The sequence below is a fragment of the Kryptolebias marmoratus genome, linkage group LG15 (genome assembly GCF_001649575.2).
Source record: "Kryptolebias marmoratus isolate JLee-2015 linkage group LG15, ASM164957v2, whole genome shotgun sequence".
NCBI lineage: Eukaryota > Metazoa > Chordata > Actinopteri > Cyprinodontiformes > Rivulidae > Kryptolebias > Kryptolebias marmoratus.
In genome coordinates, this window is record NC_051444.1 from 26,416,049 (window position 1) to 26,422,048 (window position 6,000).

The 6,000-nt window shown below is 37.3% G+C and overlaps 1 protein-coding gene across 2 annotated transcripts in view; it reads left to right on the forward strand.

Annotated features, from left to right (window-relative positions):
- The window catches only part of LOC108234805 (C-Jun-amino-terminal kinase-interacting protein 1), a 48,064-nt gene that overhangs the window by 24,970 nt on the left and 17,094 nt on the right, over nt 1-6,000 (forward strand). The window lies entirely within an intron of this gene.

Consider the following 6,000-nt stretch of genomic DNA (forward strand, 5'->3'; position numbering starts at 1 on the left):
ATGGCAGACATGTTTCAAGAGGAATCCACCCACTCTACATACATTACCATTCAAAGGTAGGCAGTTTTGAAAAGACTAGGACTTAAAATGTGGACCAAACACTATGCTTTAGGTTTAAATGGATGCTTGTTTATGAAAGCTTATTTTTTTATGGTGACGTTGCTCAGAGTCTGGGCTGTGGTAGTTGGGGGTCAGTGCCACGGTCCCTTAATCCTGACACTGCAGATTCTAGCCCAGTTTGCATCAAGAAGGGCATCTGGTATAAAGTAATTGCCAAATTTTTTGCTCAGTGGTGAACCCCAAAAAAGTGAGCCGCCAAAATAAAAACAACAACAACATTGTTCCCAAGATCCCACCTTGCAATCCACGGAGCCTGAATCACTTGTTTGTAATATAGCAGCACCAGGCACTCCAGAATATTCTCTGATAATGTTTGGTTATGCTCTGAATTGTCAGAAGTCTTCATAGGGAAAAATTAGACAATAGTAGGCTGGTACTGGTTATGGCTGACCAATGTATGGGAACCATACAGTTAATGTGACCTAAAACCTAAACTAAGGTAGTTTAAAATGTCAAGAAAAACTGCAAAAATAAAGTAGGCATTGTTGAGATTGTCACTTTCATGTTGCTTATTATTATAATACAAACTATGAATAAAAGCCATAAAAATAATATACATTTCCATGCTAGGTTTGAAGTTGAAATGTAAATGCCTGTATCGTTGCAGTGCAACAGTATTACTGCTCATCATGGTACAGATGTTTGGCACAGGTCCCCAAAGTACAGAACAAATAAGTTAGCCATAGGTAATCACTGCTCCCAGGTAGAAGTGGGAGCTCATTTTATTGAAGAGAAACAAACAAATGCTCACAAGGAAAAAGCATGTATGTTATCCCCATACATGCGTGGATTTTCACCAGGTACTTCAGTTTCCCCCCACAGACCTAAAGCATGCATGTTAGGTTAAATGGTATCTTGCAATTGCCACTAGGTGAGAGTGTGAATGGTTGTTTGTCTATTGTCTCTGTGATGGACGTGCAACCTGTCCAGGGTATGCCCCGCCTTTCACAATGAATGCTGGAGTTAGGCACCAGCTCCCTCATGACACTGCATGGAAAAGTAGGTAAAGAAAATGGATAGATGGATGAAACTGTCAGGATTTGGGTTTTCCTTGTGATTTGCATTTGTCTTGTTTCATTTTGAGTTTGTTCTTGTTCTGTCAGTCATCTTTGTTTATCCTGGTCTTGGTTCTGTCTTTGTTCCTCGTGTCTGTGCTACATTCCCTCCTCCTCAGTCACTCTCTCGTTCTCCTGCCACGCCCATCTCCACCTGCCTGCAATCGTCATCATTCACCTGCGCCCACTTACCTCGTTACCCTCTGTGTTTAAAACCCAGTCACGTTCTCCACCTCGCTGGTGGTTCATTGTCACTTGTCACTTCCTTGTCACGCCATGTCTCGCCTCCTGTTTGCTCATCCGTGTTTTGGATTTTGTCACGTCTAGTTTTTGCTGCCACGTCAGCTCTTTGTTTTGGATATTCCTTATTTTAATAAATTAGGTTCTTTTAGTTTAAATGAGTCTGCAATCTGGGTTTGTCTTCTTCGACTTCACCACAGATCATGACAGAAACACTACTTTGTTTATTGTTTTGTTGTTGTTGTTGTTGTTGTTGTTGTTGTTGTTGTTGTTGTGTGTGTGTTTGTGTGTGTGTGTGTGTTTGTGTGTAATTTCTTTTTTTTAATATATTTTCCCAACCCAAGACAGAGATTCTTCCGAGGAGTTGATCAAACTCTCTGTTTGACACATGACTTATAGAGCATTGTTTACAGCTCAAATTTGATTTAAAAAAACAAACAAACAAAACAATATTATGTGATTTTTATTTATTTATTTTTGTGAACATACCATTTACAAAATCCAACCTTCTTGTAAATGGCCTGCTAGCATAAGCACTCCCCTCTAGCAAGCATATCTATTATCAGGTAGTAACCAATACAAAATTGGTTAGTCTCTGAAATTGTGGATATATAAAAAATTGTCACATTTGATTGAAAAAGGAATGAAATAAATATCACACTGTGGGCTGATTAGTGTTAACTCCTTTAGTTTTAGACATACTACCTTAAAATTGTTCATGAGTTTAAGTGTCTTTCATAGGAGAGGGTTTTTTTTTTGTTTTTCTTACATTGTGTGGGGAACATTGAGCATGTAAGCCTGGCTTTTCAACAACAGATAGGGCTAGAGCTAAATGCAGAGTTTACACTATGTTTGTGACAAGCTCATGTAAACTATACACATTTTACAAAACTTATATAAATTCAAGATAATAGGACCTAATTTTGAAATCTCATCAAGTCATCTTTGAAAGTTGGGGTACTTGGTTCATCGAGGTCGTTAGGTGGGACTCTTCACTCTTATAGGAGGATTAACAGGGCTTCCTGACTCTTCTGTTTTTACAGATCCTGTTGTTTAGTTCATTTGCAGGCCATCTGGGGTATTTTTTCATAGCCAAACTTCTGGTTATTTTGCAGCCATGGACAGCAAACCTTTAGCTTGTTGAAGAGACATTCTAAGCATCCCTCTCCATATCAGCTGCCTTTCTCCTTAAAGTGAAAAAGTGTAAAGCCTGTCATTATGAAGCGGAAAGTGCTTCAATCAACTCCCACACATGCCTCCAGGTTTCTCTGCCAGTCCACTGGCATTACTTGGCTTGTTGAATTGTCTTGGTGCTTGATTTTATTCCTTTTGCTGATGGACCTCAGCTACCAACTATTTTCTTCTCTAAACCGCTGTAGTCTTGTGTCATAAAAAACATGTTTTTCCCAATCTGAAACTAATTTTTTATGGATTTCATTTTCACTATTGTTATGTCTGAAAGGATGTTTTGCTGTGCAGCCAGTCTTGTTTCTTTCTTGCTCTCAGTTTGAGTACAGCTGCCTTGTTTATTTTATTCTGGTTTATTCTTAGTTGTGGTCGAATTTGGCCTCACATTTGCATTTGCACTCCTATGTGTATCTTTTAACTGGCAGTTTGAAAAATCAATTTTTTTCCCTCCATATTTCAAATTTAAAAACAAACATGAAGTGATTATTTCAACGCTTGGTGCATGCAACATACCCCTGCTCCAGTTGCAAAATTGCAAAATAAATTCACAGAAAACTAAAGTCACAAAAATGGCTGTTACCTTAACAGCTCAGCTTATTGATGCTAATTTACTTAGCATCGAGATTACTTATTTAAACTCATTAGACTTGTTCATCACCTACTGGTGCAGGGTTTACTTTTTTTCTTTTTTAAAGCACATTTGAAAGCTCATCACTGCATACCATATAGGGTTCCAAATAAAACGACACTGATGCTTTCAAGCTGCATGTGCTCTTGCTGCTGTGTTTTAGACAAGTCAGGCCTGATCCTGTACTCTTACTAAGCACTCTGACCGACTAAGGCACTGCCATCATTGCACCATTTCTGACCATACAACTGACTCTTGAATTTAATTGTGCTTAAATATGTAATATTCTAATAATTCATGGGTCAGATGAGCTTGATGTCCTGATATGGCCCAGAGGCCACAAGTTGATATTCACTGCTGTAAAGATAATGCGGGGGTGGGCAGGGTCACAGATAATTCTTCTGTCGTACTGACCTCGTTTTCTTTTCGTCTTTTCTTAAAGACCTGGGCTGACAGCGGTGAAAATGCTCTAGCCACAGCTGATTTTGAATATCTGAGATGACCGTTAGAACTCTAGGTTATTATCGGATAACCCCAACTTTATTTTACTGTTAATATCTGAGAACATGTTTGTGTCCATGCAGATGTAAGTCATTAACACTCACACACAGACTCAAATTATATCAGAATCAATTCCCTGAGCAAAGATCTTCTTGTCACATTGTTGAATAGTTTTGGTAATCAGCTCCATTCTGCTGCTTCCCACCTGCTGATTCACTTGTTACCACAGCAACAGCTGAGTTTCCTCCTGATACACGTAGTGAAGATGTGAGTCATGTGTGGGTAGAGAGAGGAGGAGGACAAGATCTTATTTTGGAATGTACTGTCGTCACAGGAGCTTCCACTTTTGCATTGCATCTTAAAAAGAAAATAAAACAAAAGAAAACAAAACATTTTTTTCTCTTATGTAAAACTAGGAATTCATTCTTTCTTATTCCACCCAGAAATAGACAGACCTGCTTTCAAATGGCAAACTGAAATACTGTATAACAAAAGACAGGAACTTAGAAGCTGTCAAGGAAAAAAAAAATCTTTGGTTTATTTTGTTTTTTGAAAATTGTCAAACAAGAGAGAGGAAGAAACAGACATGTTTTACAGTAAATGGTTCAAGGTGCTTTATTTGTCACATACACTGAATTACAAAGTAAAGCATGCAGTGAAATGGGGGTGGGGACTCTGTCACAAAATAGATTTCAAAATGAACAACATAGTGTTCAAGTTTGTACAAAAGAGTTTGTACAATACGTAAAGGTAACAAAAGCAGTAAAACATTTGTTGTGAGCTGAGAAGGTAAAAAATAGTATCGGGAGGAAATATTGCAGTGAGAGTGAAGTGTTGAGGTGCTTTAGGACTTTATGATAAAAATAAGTAGTTCTAATCAAGACATTAAATGGACAGAATCATTCACAAGGTAACAGTTTCTATGGTATTAACAGTATTGTGTGTGTGTTTAGTGATGGTCTGCAGGTGGAAGCTCTTTTAGTCTCCCAGTTTTAGCTAAGTGACTGCTGAGACATCTGCCTGGTCTCTGTGCCTTGAACAGTCTATTGTCTATTGTCTCAAACAAATAAATGCTAGTGATATTCTAAATTATTAATTATATGCACAAAACAGCCACTGTATTAGATTATTATATTAACATATAGTAACCACACTGTTGTAGCAAAGGGGTCTAAGAAGGTTGGAATTTACTTTGCTACTGTTTTAAACTCTCATTAAATGGGGCAAATTACTGGATTTATTTCTCCTAGTTGTCTATCAGATCTCAACAGGTGAGGGCTGAATCCATTGACTACAGGGGATTTTCATCATTACATAATATCAATGAGACCAAATTTGCTTTTTAAGATTTTATTATAAAATGAAAATAAATCAAAATAAAATCAATAAACAAACAATAAAATCAACACAGCAAAAATCAAGTTAACACTGAAAACCACTGAATTATCTGAACCTGATTTAGACAGTTATGTTCACTTACCAATGACTTAATGAAACTCATTATCTTTTATGAGCTGAAGGAAGACTTTAATTATAAGTTCATGTAAAGGATAAGACTCTTTTAAACCTAATGTTTGGCATTATGATATGTGTTTAGGTTTTACACGAGCAAGAACTTGGACAGGTTAGACTATTTTGATAAATAGTTCACTTTGGAATTTAGGTCAGAATAATGTTAATCATTCTGCCAAATTGTCAAATTAGTTTGAGGAAGTATCAGATTAGATCCCTGTTTATCAACTTGAATCAGCCTACAGTTCATAACCAGACTGAATTTCTTTTTCTTATGACCAGATCAAAAAGATGCTTTACCATATCTTAAACTGTATGGCCAACTGTCACTCCATCTTTGGGTGACTCCAGAGGTTGATGGGACCTCCGCAAAACCATTGCAAAGTGGCAAATTGGGGCCAGATATAGTAATAATCAGTGGTCAGTGTTTTGTCCAAGGTCACCTGAAAGGAAAAGAAGTAAAATTTGAGAGAAAAGAGAAATAACATTTGTTAAACCATTTAACTTCTTATTAGATAAATGCACATGTAAAAATAAAAAGTGTCAACGTTCATTTTCCACATTTCAAAAGATTTCATCTCTACATAAATTCTGTTCTTTTGAGTCTTACAAAGAAGTGTAGAAACAATCTGTCTCTACTAATAAGATGTGCAGAGATTGTAGAGCAGTGTTTCTCAACCTTTTTTGGGCCAGCGCCCCCCTATCCATTATCAAGGCCTCTTACCGCCCCCCTCCCACCCCCCACCCTTTTTTTTT